Raw genomic sequence first — 27,619 nt, 5'->3', positions numbered from 1 at the left:
TTACAGTTTAGTCCAAACCTGGATGAGGGAACAGAAGTTCCAAGAAGTTGTTTCCAGCCCCATGCCAGTAAGTAACAGAGCTGTGGGGTTTTGCCCATTGGCACCATCATCTATCTGCATCAGCCCTTCACATACGGTGTTTGCCATTCCCAGAGAGTCCATTTTCCTAGTGGTGATCACACAAAGGGCAAGAACCATGGGGGATATTGGTAGATACTGCTGGAATCTCCTGGAGTGCCTTTAAAAGATCTTAGCACGGAGCTTTTTAAAAATCAATTCTAAAAATAATTGATAAATGATTTATACCAAATATATACGTATTGATCAGTATCTGATTTTGTTAATTTCTCCATGCACCAGTGGTTCACCTCCTATTTCTAAATTAGAAAGTTTTATAAAGCCCTGTAAGTGTTCACTTTCAGAAGTATAATTATAAGCAGCACAATGTATATTTTGAAGTGTGAAGCATTTAAGTTTCAGGAACACAGTATCCCTGTGCAGACAGAAAAGGTAATTACTTACATGCCAACTCACAACTGGGAAAATGAGGTCACCAAAGAGACCTTAACAATGGAAATCTTGTGTTTCTGGTGCACATGTTCAGTCAGAGACATGAAATTTTAAAGAATCTTCGTCTACAGGAATGATGCCAGCGCCTCTCTCCTGCACATCCTCTCTGTGGATTAATCATCGGGCCCCCGGTAACCACAATGTGACCACTATGTGAGGCGCCTTCTTCCCTGAAACAATGAAGTTCTGTCCGTTTGTCTTTGGGAGGCATTTACAGCTTGAGGACATCGCTCTGTTTTATTTCAAGTACTCAGCACTGGCTTCTTGGGACATGGCTGGAAGGGGTGTTGAGCTGTATTGGGCAATAACAAATGTTCCAGCGGGACACTGAAACATTCTTACCGTGTGGGGCACCCAGCAGGGACACATTTTGAAAGGTGAGGAAGGCAAGAGTGTGTTTCATAAAGCCCAGCACGAACGTGCTGACCCATTACTCTGGTAAAGCTGTGAGTGTCCTGGCCTCAAGGCCTGAGTGGGGTCTTCCCCACATAAAGGTGGTATGACAGAGAGGAACAATTGCTAGAGCCCTGACTTTGTCTCAATAACTGATGAGATGAAATGGTGTCTATTCATCTGACTGGGTAGAACTGTGGAATGTGGTAGCTCTCCCTGAGGGGCCCTTGTGGAGTATACAGAGCAACATTGTCATTCCCAGAAGAAGGTGGCAGCCGCCTTACACAGTAGGCTGCTCCCCCACCCCCATGTCTAAAGGCAGCAACCAAGAGTTCTTAAAATAATAAACAGCTGGCCGTGGACTCCCAACACAAACTCCAGAATTCCAGCACCATTCTACTTGACTGAACAGGTTTTAGACCACAGCACAGGAAACCTGGAGTCCAAAGGCCTCCCACCCCATACACCATGCCTGGGCACCTGTTAGAATTATTGTCCTGAAGCTTCATATGTGGGAGACAATTGCCTACATAGGACCCAAGGAGAGGGGGATTCAAAGGTCTTGAGTTCAGCCATCTTGCTTCCCCATCTTTTGGATATACAAATGCAAAGGCCACTGAGGCTCTGAGTGTTACATGGACATGACTATCTTCCCATGTCTGAGTGGGCTCCTCTTCTTAAGAGGTAACTCATCAACCTCCTTCTTGACCTCAGAGACCAGAAGCAAGGAAAGCACCAAGGGGGAGATGAAGAAGGACAAGATCTCAATTAAGATCGTAACAAAGACTCCGTAGCAACTCTGGTCCGAACTTTTGGAGTGATGCTGAGAGCAAGGATGGGAATAGAAATTCTCGGCAGTCTGGAAAAAAAAAAAAAAGTGGAAACAACCAAAGACTGGGAATCAGAGAAACTGAATTTTGTTTCTGGCTTTGCTACCTGCAGGTCATGTGACTCTGGACAGAGTATTTAACCTTTATGGGTCTCGGTTTCCCCACCTAGACCCGTAAAATAAGGGTAATAACAAACCTGACCTTGTATCTTGCCCATAGTACATAACTAATAAATATCAATTACTTGATTAACTACTAACTGAAGGGCGAGTATCAACCTCAAAGTTGGTGAGGGTTCACTGGATGGTATCTGACACTTGCCTTATAAATAATAAACACTCACAATTTAGAAAACACTGTCAGGAAGTCTACCTCTCCAAGGAGCCCTGAGAAAGCTTCACAGGATGCGGGGCTTCACAAAATGTGGGGTACAGAGCACTGATTATGTGACATATTAACAGGCATTCTGTGGCGGGAAACAGGAAATTCTGAGTTAAACAAATGTAAATAGGTTTCTGTCCTGTAGGTTTTCTCCGGGTGTGTTGTAAATTTCGGAGAGACAGGAAACACAGCTTTTTCCAAGCTCACCCAATCATTGAACGCCTTTTCACAAGGTTCTCCAGAATCTTACCTTCTTGAGTAATAAAGATTGAAGTTGGGAAAATAACTGCTTTAGACATACCCTTATGAAGAAGGAGTTTCCATGGAGCCCCTCCTAGGCAATAAACCTTTTGGTTTCAAGGGCTGAATACATATTTATTCCTTTTGCCAAGTATTTCACAAGGCTGTGCCCACTGCAGGTTATTTCAGGCTATCAGCATGCTATCGTTCATGCTAAATTGTTTACATCTGCAAAATGGAAATAACTATTGGTAAAGAGAACACAGCAGCCAGCAATTTGAGTACCTATTTCACCCAGTATCTAGAGTACCTCCTGGTGATGGCACAGGGGACACACCCTTTAAACCCTGAGTCAGAGCCACATCCACAGAGGTTAAAGTGAAGGACCTGAGTGACAGAAACAGACCTCCAACCTCCAGACTTAAGAGATGAGGCAAAGGAACCCTATTGTCTCCTCAGCATCTGAGATACTGGTGAAGCCAACAAAGGCCCCTCCAGGAGTCATGCATATGTGCCATTGAAGAGCCAGGAAAACAATGGACTAGCTTCTCCAAAATAACCTATACTTCTAGGTCAATCCAGGGATACCAGGAACCAGGAGCTGGTGACAGATCTTCATACTTATCTTCATTTGTATGAATAGAGATACACAATTAGCCTGTGACAGATTTTTTGGAACCACAATGAAAACCAGATGATACTTGTCATTGGTGTTCTCTCAGTATCCTAGGAAAAAAGCTTCCCTTCTGGGGAAATGAACTGGTTAGTCTGAGGATTGAGGAGTATCAGAAAATGGGTCCACCACCTCAAAGAGGGGACCTGTTTTCCAGGTTGCTAGGACAACTCGTGACAACCATAAGGAAGGCCCTTCCTAAGGAGCTCAAGGCACAAGTCCTATTTGGGATCAGCAATTCTCGGCCTGTCCTCGGGGTCCTGTCACTCCACAGACCAACACTCCTGAATTTATAGTCTCCAGGGTCATCTTCAGAAATTTCCTGGCTGAGAAAAATAAAAGAACAAAAGCCAAGAGAAAAATTCAGGGAAATACAGTTATTTGTTAATGCTCGCTAAATAGCTTCAAAATGCTGAGTTTTTGAAAGAGAACTTTTGTTTCTTCTTGGATGTGTTTACTCAAAACCAATGATCAAGACTTTCCTGTGCTAGATGCTTGTGATGAGAGGATGAATAAGGCCACTTGATGCCCTCAAGGAGTCCTAGGGGAAGAGAATAATTCAATCCCACAGTCCACAATGTGGAATATTCCATAGAAGTTCCAGGGAACTGAAGGTGAGCTGAGGAAAGGTTCTGAGTCAAGTCTGAGGGGAAGCTCTTCAATAACACATCCTCACCTAGGAGTGGGGATGACAGCAGTTGGCCAAGTGAAGAAAGGGGGTGAGGAGAAAAGCTTTCCAGGCAAAGGATGTAGAAAAAAGGTACATCCTTGTCCCAGTTTTGCCTTTTTCCATCTGTATCTGCTTTCTATTGCTGCTGTGACAAACTACCACAAGTGAAGTAGCTTAAAATAATATGGATTTAGGATATTAGAGTTCTGAAAATCAAAAGTCTGAAATAGGTCTCATGCAGCAGCAATCAAGGTACCAGCAAGGAGGTTCCAGGGGAGTGTTCATGTCTTTGGCTTTTTAAGATTCTAGAGGCTTCCCATATTCCTTGGTGGGTGACTCCCAGTGAGCAATTATATCACCCTCACCTCTGCTTCCATGGTCACTTCTCCTTTTTGGACTCTCACTCCCCTGCCTCCCTCCTCCCCTCATAAGGATCCTATGATTACACTAAGCCATATGAATGATCCAGCATAATCACCCCACCTCAAGATCCTTAATTTCTGCATCTACAAAGTCCCTTTGCCACGTAAGGGAAGCATATTCACAGGCTCTGGGGGTTAGGACATGGACATTTTGGGAAGGGCCACCATTCTGACTACCATATCATTTATGGCACTCAGTTTCTCTACTATAAAGTGGGTTGGATCCCATGGTCTCTAAGAAGGTGTCCAGTTCTGTCTATCAGTGGGTAGCAAATAGTTATCCAGAAACTAGAGCATGGGATCATATCAGGAGACTGATGTGACTCTCCAGTCTAGATGCCTAAATAATTGAAGTCGCCTTTGATTTCTGGTCTTTGGTATGAGACAAAAAAAAAAAAAAAAAACAGAATATCTCCAGCCACTCCATGCTTCTGCAGGAGGTTCCACAGCCTCCTGACCTGATAGACTCCAGGAGACAAATCCATCCATAACTGGAACCAAGAGAAGTCAAAAGAAGATTTTCTTCCTTTACTACCCTGAAAATCCTGTTCTAAAAGTCCTCAGGTCTCTAGGATAAAGGACCGTTTTTGTTTTGTTTTTTTAAGATTTTATTTATTTATTCATGAGAGACCAGAGACACAGAGAGAGAGAGGCAGAGACACAGGCAGAGGGAGAAGCAGGCTCCATGCAGGAAGCCTGATGTGGGACTCGATCCCCGGATCACGCGCTGAGCTGCAGATAGATGCTCCACCGTGAGCCACCCAGGCATCCCTAGGACTTTTTTTAATATCACAAACTAATTTATTTTTAACTGCTCCTTTACCAAATTCACTTAAGGGTTAATTAAAATTCTACACAAACCATTAAAGCAAAAGTGAGAATGAATTAAAACTTGAAGTGCAGAATTAGACTGAGTGAGCGATCATTTGCACTGGAAAGATGCCTAATTTCCAGTGGTCATGGACGAGGATTAAATGAGAGAGGGAAATAGCATGGCCCGGAGGGGAGAACAGAAATAAAAAACCCTAAAATTAGAGTCTAAGACTTTGGGTACAAGATTTAATTTGGCTATTATAGGTCACTGTGAGCAAGTCCCTCTCTTTTCACGTTTCTTGTTCTTCCTCTGTAAAAAAGACAAGTATTCGGTTGGGGCCCTCTGAGCTGAGCATTCCAGAACCAGGGGCAGGGAGTGGAGGAAATGTCTCCTAACAGTGATTTTTGGATACATTTTCTTTCTGTAGGTCAGAAAGTAACCAGTGATGTGAACCCTCCAGTGACCTCCTGACAAAGAGTGTCTCCATCCACAAGGCCGAAGATGCTATCAGTATGGAACTTTCCACCTTTACTAACATTCCTTATCTTTCGTCATCTGCATAGTGACTGTGTAAAATGCTCTCAGTTGGGTGTTTCTGATTCATTTTTGTGATGGTCCCATGATGTCTGAGGAAGTTAAAGTTTAAACTCTCACCCTTCCCATTGGCCTTTACAACTCTGTGGACTCCCCCAGTTACTGGGCTGAGCTTTCTAGAAAAGTAGATGGCCTTACCAGGACAAGTGGCTATATTTGCTGAGGAGAAAAGCTCAGTCAGCTTTTAAATGGTTCTCTGATACAGCAGCAATAAATGAGAGCCAGCCTGTCAAGGCCTCCATTTTCAGCTGGTGTTATGAAGATCTCTATCTAGGAATAAACTTCCTCAAAGATAAAACAACAGACTCGAGCTTTAGAGACAATAGCAATATTGTCTTGGGAGGTGGAGACACTCCTAAAGGCACTTAGAGAACACAGTGTACTCTTCTCACTGATCCTAACAATCTGTGTATTGTTCAGGGACTAGCCCCAAGCAAAGTCAGTGGAGAGTTTTTGGGGTCCTTTAAAACACTGAAGTCAACTGCAGTCTCCAGGGAATAAAGAGAATTTTTTTTTTTTTGTATTATGTGATGTGTTGTGACTGCCACAGTAGCTGGGCTTCAGGATGCTTCCTGACACTTGGTCCCAGCTTCAGAGGCATCTGGAGTGTATGCAGATTTGCGTGTGCACAGGCGCTGTCATGTAATGGTTCACGTGTGTGTCTGTGTGTGGTGTACTTGGCTGTGACCCTGGATGGAGGGATGCTGATCTGGGGTGCAGAAGAGGTGAATGTCAGCACTTGAGGGTACAAGGATAGGAGTGTGCAGGTGCATGTGTGCATACTCACCTGTGTCAAGTGTGTTTTTGTGGGTGGTGAAGTGGAGTTTTATAGAACTCTGACTCTTGTCAGGCCCACACAATTGTCAGTCTTAACATTCAATTTAGTGAAGACACTGCTGGTCCAGGCCAAACCCCAGTGGCTCTCAGACCCATCCATTCATCACAGAGGTTTTTCTGAATCCTTACTATGTACAAAGGCCTGTGTCAGACACTGTAAAAATGGTGGAAAAATAGAGAAGAGACTTATGTCCTCTAAAATGTCACCACATAGTATGAAAAATGAGAAGCATATACTTGGAAGGTAAAACACCTCCAAGCAAGAAGGGAGCCTTATTGTGGTGCTCAGATACCTGCATGTTATCTCACCTGAGGATGTCTTTAACTATAAAACCTATGGAGGCCACAAAAAGAATATTTTCAACATGCTGAGTGAATTCTCTAAAATGTAACTGATATTCTAGGGCCCCTGGGTGGTACAATCAGTTGAGCATCTGACTCTTGGTTTTGGCTCAGGTCCTAATCTCAGGGTCCTGGGATTGAGCCTTGTGTTGGGCCTATGCTCTGTGCTTTGTGCTCAGCACAGAGTCTGCTTAGTACTCTCTCCCTCTCCCTAAGCCCCTACCCTGCTAAGATAAATAAATCTTTAAAAAAATAAAAACCAAAAAATAAAATGTAACTGATGCTCTTTTTAATGTACAGTTAATTTAGATTTTGTCCTATAAGACAAATTATAAGTAATATATTTACCTGTTAGAGGTGTGAGATTGGCTTTTGGTTTTTCCTCATTAAGAAACTGACAAGGGTGTTGTAAGGATGAAATGATGATGATGATGATGATGATGATGATAGGACAACAAGATTAATGATAGATATTTACTAAGTCTATATTAAATATGCCAGGCATTGGATTCTTGGTTTACATAGATTTACATGATGAGCTTGAATTGCATCCGTGTGCCCTGGGAAATTCTGCAGAGAGGCTTGAAGGAGAGATCTGAAAGGAGACCCAGAGGAGAACTGGCAGAGAAAGTGGAGGGTGTGGCAACCTGGCTCTTTCCTAAAGGATCTTTGAGCCCTCTGGGTACTCTAAGCTTTGCCTTGGGCCCCAGCACTAGGTTCTTAATTTTGCAAGACTGAAGAGGAGGTCACTTCTCAGGGATTGGTGGTATTCCTATGGCCAAGATAGTGATTCATTGCCCAGTCCATTCCATATCCAGCCATTCTACCCCTGATCAGCTTCAGAAAACTGTCCTGTTTTTAGAAAACTATCCCCAACTCCACTATGTCCTCTCTGTGCTTCCAAGGGGATACATTTCAAGATAAGCCCAGGTTCTAAGTTGGCCACAGCATCTCCATCAGTATCCATTTAAATAACCATGTCTCCTCAAATCTATAGTTCTCAGAGCTTATATGCAGCACTCTCACATTCACAGATTGATGAGTCTTACCCTTTGAGGTAGGACTAGCCAACCTGACTATTCTGGGGTAGGTCAAACCATGGGAAAAGAATAAAATCTCTTACTAGTAATTGCCAAAACATATACATCTTAGAAGTCATCTACTCAACAGAACTCTGCACTAGCCAATACATAACAGCACACTGTATCTTCTATTTCACAGGAGCTCCCAATCCCTTGATGATGGAACATGTAGCCTCTGGAGCAGACTATTGATCTGAATAGCTTTGCTTAAGTGGAGAGTTGCTCAGTGATGGCTATGGATTCTTACACCAACACCAAGGCCACAGGAAGATCTATTTTAATATTTAATCAAGGGAGAAATCACTAAGAACTCAGGTGTAATAACAGTAATCTTTGCTAACTTTCTTCAAGGGATTTACATACTGTTAATGTTCTGAAATTCTTATACTTACTTTTATGCCATTTCTGGTTTAAATGGATTCAAAAGAGTTTGTCATTGTTGTTAACAATTTATGTTTTCCTGCATTCCAGGAACAGGTTCTGAGTATGAGTGGGAATGCTTATTAACCTAGACTTTTGACCTAGAAAGGAATCTAAGATAAATCCAGAGTGTCCCAGGTAAATTAGGCTGCATATATGAGGTTGTCAATTGTGCCATGGGGGCCTGGGAACCAAAGGTATCGCCAGCAAGTTAACTGAAATGACATCATGCAAATAAATTACAGCAATCTGATGTTCATTTCTTTGACTATCTATATTCTTTTAAAATATGTAACCCTGGCTAATTTCTTAGGGAATGTCACATAGGAAAAGATAATTTATAAGCCATTTTCATTTCCACCCACTAAATATTTATATATTTCTCCTCCTCCAGGGGTCATAGCTGGGTCTATTTTTGCTTTGCAATTCTTTTGCCATCTTTCTGCCACAAGATAATTCTCAGCTTGTCTCTTGTTTTGGCCAACCAAGGCAAAGACTACCCTCAGCTTCAAAACCCAAAATGCTTGAAAAGTTTATACTTGACCTCCTCTACAGTGGAAGACCAGTATATTTCCTTGAGCAAGAGAATGGCATAGAGAAGGAGATGTTTAATTTACTTTACATTGCTGGGCATGGGAAGAGAATATTATCTATAGAAAGGACCTCTAAACAGTAAGTAAGTGGGAGGGAGAGGGGTATTAGTGGTGTGTTGACTCCTCTGGCTAGGAGTTAAGAGATAAAGAAAATCTGATCTAATAATTTCTCTGGAACTCATTCACCATGTTACTTTGGGCATGTTATGATCTCGCTTTCTGGACCTCTAATTTTTCCTCTATAAAATACAGCTTTCTAAATATCCATCCAGGGGTGGCATATTGTGGTATTCTATGGTAGTCCCATTCTATTCCCAACTTTTATTGTATGATAAAATGACTTTTCTGTCTCCTGTTTTCTTCAACTGTCAAAGAAGAGACAAGGCATTGTGGGAAGTCCCAGGAAAATTGTTGGACTTCCTAACTGAAGAATAAGCAACATCCAAGGAACATGGTCAATAATATTATAATAACTTCATGTGATGCATGGTAAATACATTTATCAGGGTATTTTGTAATGTATGTAACTGTCAAATCACTGTTGTGCACCTGAAACTAATAGAACATTATATATTCATAATACTTTGATTTGATTGATTTTTTTTGATTTTTGATTAATTTTTTTTAAACTTTTAAAGAATAAAGTAAAATCTCATCAAAGGTAGTTTTATGAAAGAAACATAAGCAGGACTTTGTTTCTGCATTGCAGATGCAAGGCTATAAAAAAGGGGGGATAAGGGAAGAAGGAGAAGGAAGAGGAGGAGGAGGAGAAGAACACTCAAGGCAAACAGAAATGTGCATCTTAGGATCTTTCATGTTACAGGGCATACGAGGGGCACCTGACTAAGCATCTGACTCTTGATTTCATCTTAGGTCATAATCTCAGGGTCATGAGATTGAGCCCCGCATCAGGCTCCACACTCAGTGCAGCATCTGCTTGAGGAGTCTCTCCCTCCCTCCCTCTGCCCCTTCCCCCACTTGTGCTTATGCTTTCTGTCCCTCTCTCTGCCTCTCCTATCTCTCTCTGTCTCTCAAATAAATAAATAAAATCTTTTTGTAAAAGAAGAAAGGGGAATAAGAGATACAGACCAAAAGTGGGAAGAGAAGTCAACAAGTCCATGGTCAGGGGGAAAACACTGAGGCAGTTACAATCCCTACCACTCTCTCCTTCAGCTGCTCCCAAGTCAGTCTTGAACTAAGTAAAGCAAGATACACACAACTTTCAAAACCGAGGCATCATAAGCAATACAACATAAAAGGATACATCATATACATTCCACTTGGGATATTAGAAAACATTAAGATAAATCTCCTTATCCTGTAAGGTTTGGAATATTCTTAAGGGAAAATTTTGCCCTGGTGAAGTATTGCTGGGACTTATTCACAGCTCAGAAATGAGGAAGGATGTCTCCATCTCATCCAATGATTTACAAGGCTGACTTGAACATTTCCAAATGAGATTTTTTTAAAAGAAATTTTGCCAGCTTATTTTTTTCATCTCCCTCTTGGTAGCAACTGAGATTCTGAATTCAGTGAATATATGTTAGACACTGTTTACTTGAACTTTCTAAAACAAACTGTTCATCTTGGGTGTAACAGAAATGCTCTCTTTTTTATATTACTGTTCCCATGCCTCTCTGCAGAGACTCGCCAACACAAACACCTACTTACAGGGCTGCGCTTCACCACTGTAAGCTCTTTGGCAAGTCTGCCATTGGATTTCAGTCGATAAATTTGCATTTAGCGCTTAATTTGTTCAGTATGCCTTACTAATTTGGCAATATTTATTTTGGCTCAGAAAGCATAAGGCAGCTAAGTTCTATAGTTTTGTTTGGTGGGTGTGTTTTTTTCATTTTCATAAAAGGATTTGAGATATGAAAAAAGTTACAATGTCATGGACAGGACTGGTTTCCTGTTTATGAGTCACCATAAATATGAAAGGTGCTGGGTGACATTTCTCGGCTGAGAGAGTCCATACAACCCTGTGCAGAGAGCAAATCCTCAAGCAGGGTGGTCTTGAGGTGACTTGCTGACCTTGTATAATGTCAAGAGGAATTATTGTTAAAGTACAGTAGCCAGATACCACACACACACTCACTCACATGCACACATACACACAGACACACAAACTTCAATGGTTTTCCTCACCCTCACTATTATAGGGATGAGAGTTTTATTATAATATCTTTATGTTCTCAAGATCAACCTTCATCTTTCAGGAAAAAAATGACAGGAAGTGCATTCATGTCTGTCACTTTTCTGTTTGTTTGTCTGTGTGTCCTTTCCTGAGTCTCCTCCACAGACACAAATCCTCTTCCACAGCACTACACCCAGAAAATTCTCCTGCTAGATATGGGGCTGTGCCTGGTGCCCCTTCTGTCTCCCTCAAGGGATGCTGCAGCTCTCTGAGCCCCAAGCAGTCCATGAAGTATCCATATTAGTCTCAGGGAACACAGTAGTTATCAGACTCTGACCTTCCTAAGACCTGTGTGTTCAGGAAAGAGTGGCCCCAACAGTTGGGGGGTTGTGCACTATTTGCCAGAACATAGAAGGCAAACTGAATGTTCCCTAGAGAGGAGGCTGTTCTCACTCAATGACAAGTAGTTTCAATGTCTGACATCTTGTGAAAGTCTCAGAAGAATGGGGCTCATGGCATCAGACTACATCCATCCATCTCAGCTCTGGTCTCTTCCAACTTCCAGCCCACAAGCACTCAGGATTCAGTCCGAAATATTAAGACTGCACTTTTTGCAAAATGAATCAAGTTAAGTCATGGATGGCAGTGCTGTGAAGGCTGTGATTTCTCATCATGTAGATAAAACACTGCCCATGAAATTCTGAAAACCTTTTCCATATCAGTGTACTCCTACCCACTTCCTGAACATGCCATGGCTTTGTTTTGAGCTGCATACATTTGCCCAGCTATTCCATCCGCCCAACAGGCCCTCTTCTATCCTTTCTCCCCTAGTAAACTCATCCACACCCTCCAGTACCCAGTTTCAGTGTAACCACTCCAGTGATGCTTTTGCCCACTTCCCAGGGAGAAAGTCCTTTCCTCTCTGCTTCCTTTCATCTCTGTACTTTCTTTTTCATCTCTGTACTTTCATTTGTTGTTTTCCTCAGTCATGCTTTATTTCATTTATTCAGATAATATATATTTTAATGCTATCTATGCCAAAGACCAAGCAAGCTACATATCCTAGAATATTGCAATGTTCATTTATAAAAATTGTCTCTTTGACGAAACTGAAGTTCTTATGAGGTCAGAAGTATTGTCATTTGTATCTTAAAATCCCAAGTGCCCAAGGCAAGGTGCATGGTTTCCTTGTAGAAATTATACTTATAATAGACAAATTAGTGTCCTGTACTCTATAGATTCAACCTAAATTGATCACTAAGTACCAGACAACGAGCCATATCTTTTACACATACGTAGGCATGCTCCTAAGTACTAGCCTTAAATGTAGGAAACACTAGATTATTCATACCAGGAAAAGTTAATGTCTTAATTTCTTCATCTATAGAGATTAAAGTGCTCATACTGTCAATGTGGGAGCTAAAGAAAATAACATACAAGATATATTTTGCACTTATGCCAATGTTCTATGAGTGGTAGCCATCCATCTTAATTTCCAATATGTTTAGGAATTAAGTTAAAAATTACATTATAAATTTTCCTAACAACACAGAGTGGAAAATTTAGGGACACTGTCAGGGCTGGACCACATAGCTCAAATGCAATAAGTGCAATAACTTTGTCTGTCAACAAAAACTACTCTAGGGTCAGCTCAAAAAATCAAGAGGATGCCATCATTCAGTTACTCAGATACAAAGGCTCTCACAGATATTAGATTTAAAAATGACCAAGATACCCAAAAGGAGTTCTACGGCATTCAACTAATCAGCTCTAACTCATTCACATCAGTAACAAGCACTTGTGAAATGGCCACATCTTGCAGACTTTAAGCCATTGTTTCTGGCTTCTTCCCCAAGGGCATCAACTGCCATCCCAGCAATAGAAGTGAGATTTGCACTAGGATGATGGGCATAAATAGAACTATCCTGGGCAAACTGGGATGTATGGTTGATTATACACTTAAAGAATAGAGATGCTATTAAAGTAAGGTTTTAAGTGAGGAGGTGAATGATGTGATTTATGCCTCGAGTAGCTCACCACTCTGCCTGCTATGTGGAGAATGCATTGGAGGTCAGTGAACTAGGATACAGGAAAAGCACTAGGGAGGCTGTTACCAGATAAGAGATGGTAATATTGTAGACCACCATGACTGTATCAGTTGAGAGATTCCATAGACCAGTAAGGAAAATGGAGATATAAACTTGACACTTTAAGGATAATTGAATGAAAGCTTTGCCTCCTAGAGGCACTTAATAAATGTTTATCCTTCATCCATTTCTACATTCAACAAATATTTGAGCAGTACTATAGACCAGGAAATGTTCTGAATACTAAAACACATGTCCCTCCCCAAGCTTCAAGTCCAACTGTGGGTATCACAGTATAACCTAAAGAAGAAGGCAGAAATAATTAAAGATTTACACATACACATACGTATAAAGAGATAAGTAATACAGGGAGAACCTATTATAGAAATATTTAATGAATGAAGCATTAACCACAATAAATGAGAGAACTATAAGATAATACTGTCTTGGAGGTCAGGTATTACATAGAGATAACTAAAGAGTATCTTAAAGAGTGTTCTAGAGTTTTTGAAGTAGAGGATGGAGTTGGTGAGACAGCAAGCTTCCTATGCCAATAGGAAGATATCAGAAAACCAAAGAGGCTTGGGTAACTTGGTGTGTCTGCAGAATAGAAAGGAGTTTACTCCCACTAAGTCCTTAGAGACTGAGTCAGAAAAAAAAAAAAAATCAATAGAGGAAAAAACAATGTTTTTCCATCTCATGGATAATGAGGTTTTAAACAACACTTTAAACAACATTTAAGCTTTCCCAAGTCCTAAATTTCACTAATTACACTGCTTCACTACTTCTGCAAATATTAAGACATCAACATAAACACAGATCTAGATGCATTCAAACCTGTACAATTAGTAATGAAGATATAAAAGATCTGAAGAGCATGATTAGTAAGTGTAATCAAATCAAATACAGATCTACAGAATACTGAACACACCAAATAATAATATATCAAACACATATTTTTTTGGTTTTTATTGAAGTTTGATTTGCCAACATTTGGTATAACACCCAGTGCTCATCCCATCAAGTGTCAAGCCCATATTTTTAAAGATAGCACCCAAAGCCTAGCATCTGGTATACACACATTTTCCCAGTTATTCATCAAACACTGAGCTAGATACTGCCTTAGAAGTTTTTATAAGTGGGGGCACCTGGGTGGCTCTCTCAGTTACTCATATGACTCTTGATCTCAGCTCAGGTCTTGGTCTCACCATCATGAGTTCAAGCCTCACACTGCTCCACACTGGGTATGGAGCCTACTTCAAAAGGGAAAAAACAGTTTTTATAGATGTAAGAAAGGCCCCAAATCAGCTGACTTTAAGATAGGAAAGTTATCCAGTTAAGCTTAACCTAATTTCATGAGTCCTTTAAATTTGGGTCTAAAGATCAGAGACAGAGGATGTCAGAGATTCACAGCATGAGGAGGACTTAATCCAAGAGGAAATTTTCATTACTGGTTTTTAAGGATGGAGTGAATAATGAGTCTTGGAATACAGGTGACCTCTAGAAACTGAGATCAGTCCCTTGGCTGAGAACCAGCAAAGAAACAGGACCCTCAGTCCTACCCAAAAAGGAACTGGTTTCCACCAATAGCGAGAATGACCTTGGAAGCAGATTCTTCCCCAGTGTCTCCAGACACAAACTCCACTCAAGGGACATGGTGATTTCAGCATTGTGAGAGACTGAGCAAACAACCCAGCCACTTTCTGCCAGATTTCTCACCTACAGAGCCATGGGCTAATACATGGGTTTCATGTAAATGTGTGATGATCCTTTATGCTGCAATAGAAAACCAATACAGGATCAGTCCATAAAGAAATCCTAACAGGGGTGCCTGGTGGCTCAGTGGTTGAGTGTCTGCCTTTGGCTCAGGTTGTGATCTCAGGGTACTGGGAACAAGTCCTGCATCAGGCTCCTTACAGGGAGTCCGCTTCTCCCTCTGCCTATGTCTCTGTCTCTCTCTCTGGTCTCTCATGAATAAATAAAACTCTTTAAAAAACAAAGAAATTCTAACGGATATCAAATAATTTCTAAAACATAGACCTGAAATTCTCTGAAATTCAATAAAATTAGAAATGATAAAATGTACCTCACACAGTCTCATAAGTTTGGAATAAGTTTAAAAAGCTATTTTAAACACTCCATGATTAAAAGGACAAGTCACATGAGGAATTACAGGTATTAAGAAATAAGAAATAGGGCAGCCTGGGTGGCTCAGTGGTTTAGTACTGTCTTCAGCCCAGGGCCTGATCCTGGAGACCCGGGATGGAGTCCCACATCGGGTTCCCTGCATGGAGCTTGCTTCTCCCTCTGCCTGTGTCTCTGCCTCTCTCTCCCTGTGTCTCTCATGAATAAATAAATAAAATCTTAAAAAACATAAGTAATGAATAATACTGTGTCCAAGGACAAGAAAACTCAAAATACATCAATTCCCTGTAAATCTATTAATTCAATAAAATCCCTTACTACCTCCAACAAGATTTTTGTGAAGAAAGCAAGATGACCCTAATACTCATATTTAAAAAGTACTTTTCTGGTTTCTACTATTAAAAACCAAGTTGCAAAAGAAAAATCTCATGCATATAAATTAGAAAACATTTGTGAGAACATCAAAAGACAAATGAGAAATGGGAACAATTACTTACACCTATATGATTAAGAACTAATACAGAGAACTGTAATAAATGAAAATAAATAAAAAATACAATAAAAATTAAGCAAGAATTATGACAAAAGTTTACAGGGAAAGAAATTTAAATGACAAACTTCTGAAACTGTTCAACTTCATTTATAAGTACTGGAATGCAAATTAAAAATTACAAGACACAATCTATCAATTTAGCCAACACTAAATGTTTCAGAATACCTATTTGGCAAATATATGAAGAAATATATTCTCATAAAAGTTGTTGAAGAGTAATTTTAATAACAATTATGATCGAAAATGTAATAACCTTTAACAAGTCAATTTCCATGATGAGAAATTTTCCCTTATTACTCTATTTTTCTTAGTATTTTTGCCTGCTTATTCTTTTATGTAATTTTTTAAAATATTATCTCCCAATTTAGTCAGATTTGTTTTATTTAATTATCATATATTTAAATTATTAAGCTCAAATATTAAATTTATTAAATTTTATTATTATTTTGATTAATAATAAAAATTAAACCTATGTATTTGTCCCTGAGTATAGATTTTGGTAATATAATTCTAAAATCGTTTATTTTCCAAAATTATTTTGGAATAAATTATTATCTATGAAATATTTTATTTTTGTTTTCATGGAAAAGAAGTTCTTTTCAATTATGGAATGATAGACAAAAATAATTACAGTTTCATTGCTCTGAGAATTGCTTCAATAAAATTTCTTTTGTATGTTTTGGAATTTATTGTGATTTTCTTTATGATTGAGTTTGTAATTATTAAGTGACCTCTGGCATTTTTACTTGTATTTCTAACTGATTTCCCTTTATATACCCAATATTGTGATATTCAATGAATAAAGATTAACAACTGTTACTACATATATTATGGATTCTAGCTCTAGCTCTTTTTAAGGATAATATTGTATTAGTCATGTTTTCTAAATTTTCTGTGTATTGTGATGTTTTCACATCTTAAAGAAAAAAAAAACCTTTCTGGCTAGAAAAGACTGCCCCTTCTAAGGGTCAACTAATTCTTATTGGTAGCAAAGGATTCATATAGGAACATGACTTTTTATAATTATTTTTTAATTTTAGCTTTGTTGACATATAACTGACACCTAAAGTTGTAAGATATTTGAAGTGTACACTCTGATGATTTGAAATATGTATACATCATGAAGAGTCCCCCACCTAGTTTATTAATACATCCATCACCTCATCTTTACTTTCTTTTTTAGCAAAAACATCTAAATCCTACACTCTTAGCAAATTTCAATTATGCAATACAACATTATCAGTTATAATCACCATGTTTTCCATTAGATCCTCAGACTTTATTCATCTTATAGCTGAAAGTTTGCACACCTTTACCAACCCCTTTCTCCCTGTTTCTGTACCTGTCAGCCCCTGCGGTTTTTCAAGTAGCACAATGTCCTCCAAGGTTCATCCATGTTGTCACAAATGACAGGATTTCCTTCTTTTTCCTGGTTGAATAATATTTCATATTTTATATGCATATATAAAACACATATTCCATATTATATAATATATATAAAATGTGGTATATATTATATAATATAGTTTTATATTAATATATGATAAATGAATATGCATATACTACAGTCCATATTATATACACACACATCACATCTTTAGGAACACACTTTTGATACATAAACTAACCAATCCCAAACCATACTTCCTCATCTGGCCTATTTACTACAGGAAACAATATTTCTCTATTTCAGTTATCCCAGGCCAGGTACCAGGCAACTAGGGATCATCCCTGTAGTTTAGAACCTGCCAGAATCATTCAAACTAGCCAATCCTAAACTGTTTACCCTGCCTGTCTCACCTTCCCCACATTAAAGGCTCTGGCCTAAATCTATCATTTGTTCCTATGATCTGGTATTCATCCTATGGCCTGCATGTCCGGCCAGGCCTCTCATTTCTAGGGGGAACCAGGAGTGACATTAAACTTTTCTTTCAATGGCATTGAACTCTCCATGGGGTCATTCAGCCTCCTTTATAAATCAAGATCCAGGCATAGAACACATACCTGCCCAGTCAATACTTTTGCTGAAATTATACTTTGTCTAAAATTGATATTCCTCTCTCTGTTTTTCAGGGTTCAATCAGGAAGCAGAACCTCTCTGAATATTATGAAATCAAGAATTTAATAGGAATAAGACTTTATACAATTATGGAAGAAGCTGGGGAAGTAGGGGCCTGAAGGAGGAATGGAGGAGCGGAGAAAACCATTAACCAGTTCTCCAGAAGCTCTGGCCTCTGCGGCAGAATTGTAGCTTGTGAGAAAATCTGGGAGGCCAGTGACATGGAGCTGCCTGGGTGGAGCCGTGCAGGGTTGTGGGTGAAAAATGCATGTAAAACTAGATCCTCTGCTTAACTACATCTTGTGCAGGTCTCCCACCAAGCTTCTGCTGACGGGCCTGGAGAGGCAACTGGCCAGAAGTCACGAAAAATGAGTGAATGGGGTGAGAGGTGAGTATGAGCTGGAATCCTCTACATCTGCCCTACTCTGTAACCACAAGGACCTTCAGAGAGTAATGACTTAGTCTGCCTTGCAAATTTCAAGTGGATTCCATTTGTCCTACTCTAATCTGGAAACAGAGAGATGATGATTCTGGGAAACTATTCTTAGAGGAACCAAGTAGACCCAAAACCGACCTCCAACTCTCTCTGCTCATTATCTTTGCATTTACCAGACAAATATATGCTCCTATTACTATTCTGATCTTTTCTATATTATGTTTCAAGCCCCTGCCTTATAAAGAGTAGACATTTATTGTAATAATTTATTTTTATTCCCCAAAGAAGGTTGAGTCTTTCAATAAGGATGGTTAAACCATCTGTCTCTATTTTCAAAATTCATTTGCATTATCTTCCTGTCGCCATTCTTTGTGCTTTGTGTATGTCATTTACATATTTCTTTTATTTTTCAACTTTGAGGTCTTTTGCTCTTACTTTGTCCAGCACTTTAGTAGGTATGCATTTGCTTTTAATTCTTTTAATGATTGTTTTTAAGATTTTTGAAAATATTCTTAAACATACATCTATAGGTCTAATGACCTCAAGACAAAACATCTCCATGTTTTGGTATCATTGAAAGAACATTAACTGGAAGAGTCATCAGATCTCAGTGTAAATCCAGTCCCAGTCGCTGGTGGCTATGGAATGTCTCCATGTCTTCTACTGACTTTGCAGGACTGTTTCATGGTGCAGCAGTAATACAGGAATGGGGCCTCAAATGCTACTATTGCTACCAATTCCCAATACCAGCCATGTGTCAGCCCACGCCTATTGTGTGTAATACCTGATTTAATTTTCACAGTTTACCTCCAAAATAAGTATTGTCATTCTTATTTTAATAGCTCAGTAAACTGAGGTTCATATAAGGTAAATGACTTTTTAAGGTCACATAACTAGTAAGAATCAGAATGAGATTCCAACTCAATTCTTTCTGACCTCAAATCAATCCTCTGAACTGCCAATAAAATATATGTATATATACTATTTTGCTAAGTTTTCTAAGCTCTGAGTCATACCAATTTACAAGCATGTTTTGGGAAAGGATTCATTTTAGGTGTATAGTCAATAAATTGCAATTATTATTATAACTGTCATCATTGACTCTCGACGTGTAAAATGTTTAACATGCTTTTACTTAGCCTTCTCCTCCCCCATCTTTCCCCCATAACCATGTCCATGCTCACCCATGCCACAGTCCCACCCATAGCATCCTGGTTACCTCCAACACTAATCCCTGTAGAGCAGAGGGGCTTTGAGTCTTTTTTTTTTTTTTTTAATTTATTTATGATAGGCACACAGTGAGAGAGAGAGAGGCAGACGGAGAAGCAGTCTCCATGCACCGGGAGCCCGACGTGGAATTCAATCCCGGGTCTCCAGGATTGCACCCTGGGCCAAAGGCAGGTGCTAAACCACTGAGCCACCCAGGGATCCCCAGGGGCCTTGAGTCTTTTTTTTTTTTTTTAATTTATTTATGATAGTCACAGAGAGAGAGAGAGGCAGAGACACAGGCAGAGGGAGAAGCAGGCTCCATGCACCGGGAGCCCGACGTGGGATTCGATCCCAGGTCTCCGGGATCGCGCCCTGGGCCAAAGGCAGGCGCCAAACCGCTGCGCTACCCAGGGACCAGGGGCCTTGAGTCTTACCAAAGATTTGATAATTCTGAATTGACTGGTCGTGCAAGAAAGAAACAATACTTCTCCTTGCTCCAGGGAGAGCAGGTTTTCACTGTTCTTAGCAATACCACATGAGCAAGCCTCAGACTGTTTTTCCAGACAGACTCATGGTCTGGCAGTTGTGCAAGTGACTCCCAGTTCTGGATAAAGTGTGGATGTTAGTCCTAAATGTTGGTGGAGGTGTGAGTTTTCACCTTCTCCCATGTCCCCAGGGGAATTTTTGAGGAAATTTGAAAGATCCAATTGGATCATGACCTTGAGATACTTTGGCAATAAAAAAAATTTTTAATTTTTTTTTTTAATTTTTAATTTTAAACATTAAAAACTTCCTAGCCAAATCCATGAGTCAAATCGAGGATCTCTAGTGATAGAACTGAGAAGGTTAAAATTATGCAAGTCTGTTTTATAGAGGCAGAAAGCTGGTAGTGTAATAGCAAGAGAAAAGATATTGGCATCAACCATCCTTGGATTTGAATGCCCCCTTCACCAACTGTTGGGTGGGAGGTCTTGGACACCTCACTCAAGCTCTCTGTACCTCACTTAACTATTCTGTGAAATGAGAATTGCAATGCCTACCTTGCCAAGTGTAACGAAGATAATGAAATGCTACAAGAACTTAGCAAACACTCAATGCATGGTAGTTGCCACTAAGGTGAGGTATCGTTTCTATCATTGCTATCACATGAATCTCTTTCCCTTCTGGGTAACTGTAGTGATTGCCTGGCAAAAGAAAATTTATATCAAGTCCCATAGCATTGGTCAGCATGAGCTCTTTTAACTGTATACATAGATTAAGAACTACTTAGTTGATTTACACATTTCAGCAGCTGAAGAAAAATATTTACTGGGCAGATTAAATTGAATTAAAACAATAAGATTAAAAGGAGTCCGGAGGCTGCCCCTCAACTCAACAAAGGATAAGTTGCCTTGCTCTGAGTAGCAAACTCATGCCAGCAGCTTGACTAATTTAGCAGTAATATGAGGAGGTGTGACCCAAGCTGCAAAACAGACTGAAATGCTTAAGAGGGAAGGGTTTTCTCTTCACACTATATTCATGTCACAGCTCTGGGGACAGGTTCACCTCACTGATTCAGACCAACATAGATAAGGAATGCAATGTTTGAATGAGGGCATGATGGCTGAAACATCTATGACATAGGACAGTTTTCATTATAGGCAGTGCCATCTTACATCATTTCTCCATGAAATGGACAGCTAGCCCTTTATGATTCAGAGCAGATTTTCTTACAAATGTAACTTTATATTCTGTGATCAGGTGATCAGCCTCCCAGGTTGACCATACAAGAATTTCCAATCCAAGCATACTGTGATAAGTACCACACCTGAGCAGCATTAAGCCTAAGAAAGCAGTAGCCAGATTGTTTGCTTGCTTCTTCTTTAGATAGTCCATATAAAGTTGAATTCTCTTCAGGTGCTGTTTTTAAAACAGAACTTAATGGCCATGAAGACTACTGCTAAAACAACATAGGTTGCTTCTATGGATCTTCTAGCACTTTCTTATCTAAGCTACACTGGCTGCATTAGTTTATGTCACAGGAAATACTGCCTAACCCAATGGTTACTGAACTGTGTTCCAAAGCTCAGTATTTCATGAGATGTTATGAGTTCTAGAAAAAGAAAATTTCCTTTCTTTTTCTAGAATTCAACAAAGTGAAATAAATTTCAAAATAAATTTTCAAAATAAATTTGGGAAATGCAGCACACTTGGAGATTCACAGTGTATAGTCAGTTACTAAAGATTCCAAAGTAAAAAACAAAACAAAACAAAAAAAACAAAACAAAAAACAACACAACTTTTCAAATTTATGTCATCAGTTGTCATGAAAATTAATTTCCGTACATAACAAATTTTTGTTTCATATCACCCTAATTAAAATCTTGAAACTCAGAGATCCCTGGGTGGCTCAGTGGTTTAGTGCCTGCCTTTGGCCCAGGATGTGATTCTGGAGTCCCAGGATCGAGTCCCACATCAGGCTCCCTGCATGGAGCCTGCTTCTCCCTCTGCCTATGTCTCTGCCTCTCGCTCTCTCTGTATCTCTCGTGAATAAATAAATAAAATCTTTAAAAAAATAAATAAATAAAAAATAAAATAAAATCCTGAAACTCGTGTTCAGTGAGACATTCGCTTGGAAAATCCCAATCTACTTATTTCCACCCAATAGTGTATATGTTGTACAAAATCCACAGTAGAATAACAACCCAATGCATACACTTTCAACTACATTCAGTACCATCATAATAAAAACAATGTACTATTGATACATCATAAGTTAATTTTTTAGACTCTCCTACAAAGGTGATAATTATATTAAACGTAGAATTAAGGGGAAATAAAATCTAAGTTTCTGTGGGAAAGGACCATAATTCCTCTTACATCTATCTCTGGAGTTTTGACCATGACTTCCAGGATAGTATTTTCCAAAGACTAGGCAGTCCCAAGAAAATCCGCTCACAGAGAAGCTTGGGTTCAGTGTCTGCTCATGAGTGGGAGCACTGATTTTTATTGGCACTTCTGCTGCCGAAAAATCCTTTCAATTATATGTAGACAAATTTGCTACTTACAGTGTTTTTCAATATTATCCTGTTTCTTCTTTTTCCAAGGAAGTAATTAGAATAGTACCCCCCACAGTCTTTCTTTTTCTGAAATGTATGTAAAATACCCTGTCCTCATACAAGAGTGTCAAAGTACACTTCAATTAGGGGTCCCAAAATCTGGAGGAGAAGGTCCTAAGCTAATGGGATTTCAAACTATGCCGATTGTAGAACACATTAAGCAGTGAAAGTCTTATCCCTTCTTGTGCTGCAAGTATGTATACTGGCTGGGTAGGGCCAGGAACTTCTGGGGGGAATTCACTGGGCAATATGGATTCCCAGCATGCACCATTGATCTGACCCAGAAAGGCCCAGGCCAGCTCTCATTTATAGTTCTGGCAGGCCTGCTGGAGACCAGTAGCTTGCTTTGGCTTTATTTAATTACCTCCCTTGCCCATGAAGTTCATGCTGCTTTCTATGGCACTTGAGAACTGCCAACACCAAAGGGTTTGGTTTCATCTACTTGAACTTGGGTGACACAAATATTTCAGTTGTGAATCAGGCCTGGAAAGGGGCGGTTGGTAAGGTAGGGAGTGTTTGTAGAAGGCATTTCATCACCACTAGTCAAACATGTCTCATTGTTGGTTCAGGAGGTGCTGGTATTTTCCTCTTTGAAGGGGATGCTCAGAGAGCCAAGAGCTTCCAGCCTGGAGCTCAGCTCCAGGGAAGGGCAATGGCCATTAGCATGCAGGAAACCCGCAGGACTAGTTGCTTTGGAATGCTGACAATTTTAGGGAGATGGTTTTATGTCTTTCTTCAGGGGGAAAAAAAAGTTGGTAGATCTGTATAAAGAAAGCCTGAGGCTTTGTTGGGGCTGCAGCGAAGTACTTATCCTTCTGCCTGGCTTCCTTTTAAAGGCTTCCCTAGTTGTAGAACCCCAAAGATGAGATCAAGAAACTTGAATTTCAGAAAACCAGTCCTGCTGATATCAATGGTAAAAACACTTTATTGGAAGATGAGCATATGGGATTCTTTGGCTTGGGTACATCCCTTGAACCATAAGTAAGACTGACACGGGCCCTATCCAGCAGTGTCCTATATGAGCACTCACCCTTCAGGGCAAGAGGAGGTGGCACCATGGTCCTGAGAGCCCTTCTAAGCCTCAGGAATTGGAAAGCACTCTAACAGCTTGCAGTCTTCTAGGGGTGTGGCATTATGAATGGCAAGGGGGTCAGGAGAAGATTGCATTTAGAAAAACCATAGCTGGCCCATGCCAAGAAACACAAACCAAAAAGGAAATATTTTAAGAAAATAAACAAAGCTACTGAGTCAAACATACAAAGCAGAAAAGCGGAACAAAAGATTATTTGAGGCCTGAGGTTTGAGCGTTTTGAAGCCACACATGTGATGGGGCAGCCCAAGAACATGAGGAGCGTGACAGCTGTGTAAGCGCTGAGGCAGTCTGCTCCCATCAGGGGCTCCCAGCCTGCGAGGCTCCAAGCAAGCCCACCGAGCTAGCTGAACACGCTGACTTGAGCTCTTGAGCTCAGCCTTGAGCTATGCACGATGGGACTCCTCCACTGGTAGGCCACACAGATAGGGCTGAGAGGATGGATCCCACCAACTGATTTGCCCTGTTGTATGTGTTCATTGTTCAGGAACCCCAAGGGATATCAGTGTTATAACAGGGTTGGGCTTTTTTACAAGTTTAGCTATTAGAACTTCCAACGAAAAAACTGTCACATCAATATTACACTGTCTTCAGAATCCCAGCATCCAAAACTGACCATGTTGGGCTGAATCATTTAAAATCCCAAGAATTTAAACTGTGAAATAAGATACAAGTTAGACACAGTTTTCAGGTTTAAGCATATCATCTAGTAAATGGAATGAGGTTCCAGTGCACAACAGCTTCTGTCTGAGAATAGTGTCTCAGCAGTACTAATTCTGAATCCATTTTCACCTTCTTTGTTGTAACCAGAGGACTTTTTGAACCAATTCCCTTAGCCACAGCAGAACACCTTTCACCAAGATGTGTTATGATACCATGCCTTTGGCTTTTACGACAGGGTCAATAAACCACATGATTTATGAAAATGGCTCTGAATTTGTTATAAACTACTGTCAAGAATATTACCATATCTGATTGCAAGCCTTTTGAATCATATGTCAGGTAGAGGGGCCAGTGCAGAAGGCAGAGAGGTGACAAGATTTAGGGAATATTATCAGGCAGAAAGGATTGGGGGGGGTCCCCTTGTTTGGTTGAATACTAAGAGGACATTAAAAAAAAAAAAAAACTAAAGCCAAGATAAAGTGTGGAAAAAGAGAATTTAGATTTGGAGTGACAGCTTGTTTGTAGAAACATAAGGCTTGAGAATGTGCAAACACTCATGGAGAAGCCACTGTACTCCAAGGTACTTGGGACTGTGGGAAAAGGGTCAGGATGATAGTGTCCAAGTCTCAGAGATAGCAAGGAGACCCTGCTGATCTACACTTCCAAGTATTTTCTATTTTAAGCCTCTCAGAGAGGTATCAGCCTAAAATTCTCAAGCTTCCTTTTCACAGGTCTACATGGGACACAATACATGTATGTGGAAATTACCTAGTCATACAGGAGAGGGCATAAGGCAGGTGTGCTCAGTGCCTAAGAAGATACTTCAGGAAGAGAGACTTCTGTAAGCCAAAATGACTACTATAGTCTTCATGTAGGATATAGATTACGGGCAAAACTCGAAGGATAACAATTTTTCTACCCTTATTTGTTTACTAGTAAATAAATGAATGCATGAATAGTTAGCCTGATGTAAATATGTACTTCTTATGCCTTATAATAAAGGCTATGACACCATAAGAAATGTAATCTAAAGTACTTAATAAATTGGACCCAAATGTAGGAACAGAAGAGAAAAAATAGAAAATTATTTGTGAGTTACTATCAAGAAAATAAGTAACCAGTGTTACTATTTTGGAAATGGTAATATCCACATATACAGAAATTATAAGTACACATCTGATTCTGGATATAATAATTTTTAAGCATCAAAAGGGACTAATTAACTATCCTAGCTTATATTATCCATATGAAAGGAATTCAGTTTTAAGATATTTTCTCACTAGAACTTTGAACTCAAGAAACAAAGACAACTATGGTTTAGAAATTGGTTAAAACTCTTAATAGCTAGTGACACATTTCTCTATTCAAGAAGAGAAATTGAAAAGTCTATATGCCATTATCCTACGTATACATGTAGGGGTTTTTGATACTTTAATGAATCAGTTATACACCGCCTACTTCCAAGAAAACAATGATGTGATATCTCTTTTAAAATAAATCTAATAACAAAAAGCAACTACAGAGAAAGATGTGGTGGAGTCTTGAAAAGATGGTACCTTGAGGTAATACTTAAAGAGAGAAAATAAGATGGAAACTTTATAGATGCTTCACACACTAAATTCTTCCTTCCCTTCAACCCGAATGCATCCTGAGTGCTCCCATTTGAGGTCACCTAATTGAATATTTAATGTGCTCACCACATGTTAGAAAATACTAATTTGGTTAGACCATAAAAGTCTAAAATATTTATATAGCTCTTCTTATAAATAGGTACTTACAAATAAAAATCAGCAATGTGTATTTAGGATTGTTTGGTCTACATAACACATCCACATACATCCCATTATATCAGACTCTAAGCCCTTGGAAACTGAACTTTCATATGCCGTGATGAAACACTGTGCCTACATTTTAAAGTGTTTCCTCCAGGATTCTCATTTAACTCTAAGACTATGAAGTAGTACAGACTCACTCATTCCCAGTTTATAGTTGAAAAAACTGAAATGCTACCATCAACTTGACTTATGCTTTAGAATTATCATTTTAAAAACTTATAAATATCAGGTACCCAGGAGGCTCAGTTGATCGATTGTCTGCTTCCAGCTCAGGTCATGATCCCAGGATCCTGGCTCCCTGCTCAGCGGATAGTCTGCTTCTCCCTTGCTCTCTGCCATTTCCCCTGCATGAGCTCTCTGGCTCCCTCTATCTCTCTGTCAAATATATAAATAAAATCTTCAGAATAAAATAAAATAAAATTTTATAAATGTCAAAATAATCCCACTTACAATTGCACCAAAAATAATAAAATACCTAGGAATAAATTTAACCAAAGAGGTGAAAGACACTTGTACTCTGAAAACTGTAAAACACTGATGAAAGAAATTGAAGATAGAAAACATAGAAAGGCATTCCATGCTCATGAATTGGAAGAACAAATATTGTTAAAATGTCTCTATTACCCAAAGAAACTTACAGATTGGGATCCCTGGGTGGCGCAGCAGTTTGGCACCTGCCTTTGGCCCGGGGCGCAATCCTGGAGACCCGGGATGGAATCCCAAGTCGGGCTCCCTGCATGGAGCCTGCTTCTCCCTCTGCCTGTGTCTCTGCCTCTCTCTCTCTCTCTCTCTCTCTCTCTCTCTGTGTGTGTGACTATCATGAATAAATAAATAAAATCTTAAAAAGAAAAAGAAACCTACAGATTTAGTGCAATCACTATCAAAATTCTAGCAGCATTTTTTACAGAACAAGAACAAGCAATCCTAAAATTTGTATGGGACCACAAAAGACCTCAAATAGCCAAGGTAATCTTGAAAAAGAAAAATAAAACTGGAAGTATCAAAATCCCAGACTTCAAGTTATATTACAAAGCTGTAATAATCAAAAGAGTATGGTGCTGGCACAAAAATAGACATATAGATCAATGGGACAGACTAGAAAATCCATAAATAAGCCCACAATTCTATGGTCAATTAATCTTTGACAAAGGAAGAGAGAAGATAACAATGGGAAAAAGACTATCTCTTCAACAAATGATGTTGGAAAACTGGACAGCTGTATATAAGAGAATGAAACTGGACCACTTTTTTATGCCATATATGAAATAAATTCAAAATGGATTAAAGACTAAATGTGAGACCCAAAACCATAAAAATCCTAGAAGAGAGTGCAGGCAGTAATTTCTCTGATATTGGACATAGCAAAATTTTTCTAGATATGTCTCCTGAGACAAGGAAAATAAAAGCAAAAATAAACTTCTTGGGACTATAACAAAATAAAAAGCA

At 39.5% G+C, this 27,619-nt stretch overlaps 1 protein-coding gene across 5 annotated transcripts in view; it reads right to left on the bottom strand.

The window, feature by feature from the left end:
• The window catches only part of LOC144281191 (uncharacterized), a 388,757-nt gene that overhangs the window by 185,432 nt on the left and 175,706 nt on the right, over nucleotides 1–27,619 (bottom strand). The window contains exon 5 of one of the 5 annotated variants that reach the window (XR_013349697.1): nucleotides 23,491–26,548. The exons of the other annotated variants lie outside the window; for them this stretch is intronic. The gene's annotated coding sequence lies outside the window, so the exon portion shown is untranslated. Of the gene's footprint in view, nucleotides 1–23,490; nucleotides 26,549–27,619 lie in introns of those variants that run through there. 5 annotated transcript variants of the gene reach the window in all.

The sequence above is a fragment of the Canis aureus genome, chromosome 12 (assembly GCF_053574225.1).
Source record: "Canis aureus isolate CA01 chromosome 12, VMU_Caureus_v.1.0, whole genome shotgun sequence".
Taxonomy (NCBI): Eukaryota; Metazoa; Chordata; class Mammalia; order Carnivora; family Canidae; genus Canis; species Canis aureus.
Note: the sequence above shows the minus strand (reverse complement) of the source record. Positions and strands in the feature narration are given on the sequence as shown.